The 496-nt window shown below is 28.4% G+C and overlaps 1 long non-coding RNA gene across 1 annotated transcript in view; it reads right to left on the reverse strand.

Moving 5' to 3' along the window:
• LOC136795670 (uncharacterized) overlaps positions 1–496 on the reverse strand; it is a 115894-nt gene that overhangs the window by 65350 nt on the left and 50048 nt on the right. The gene's annotated exons all lie outside the window — the stretch shown is intronic.

Genomic DNA, 496 nt, shown 5'->3' on the forward strand with positions numbered 1-496 from the left:
TCCTAATAAGGAATTTCCATTAAAGTATGCGGTCGTTTTGTTAGTAATTTTTTTTTTTTTTTAAATTCATTGGATTTGTTTTGAATATGGTTGGAAATGTTAAAAATTTGTCAAGTTTTAAGCTTCAGTAATTGACCGACAGAGCTCATGGAATTGGTGCCATTAGTTGTGATTCTGTGCCACTATGTTTTAAATTATAGTCGGTGTCTCTTTTCAGTTAATATGATAGCTTGCGTTTTTGGTTCGTTTACTTAAATATTCTTTTTTTTTAAATAAACGCTAAGTTCTTAAGAAGGACCTGCAACCTCTTCAGAATTGTTTCTATTCTATATGATAAAATATTTATAAATGGCTGTCCGTTCGATTGACTTATTTCATTTAACTCCAAATGTAATTCTTTGTTTTTTTGGCTTTGTAAATTATTCTTTTTCCGTATTGTCATTTATTAGTTTAGTTAATTGTAAACTAAAGATTCTATTGTATCACTGGTGTGTTT

Source organism: Halyomorpha halys, unplaced genomic scaffold, assembly GCF_000696795.3.
Source record: "Halyomorpha halys isolate HHAL.00 unplaced genomic scaffold, Hhal_1.1 Scaffold52.1, whole genome shotgun sequence".
Lineage (NCBI taxonomy): Eukaryota > Metazoa > Arthropoda > Insecta > Hemiptera > Pentatomidae > Halyomorpha > Halyomorpha halys.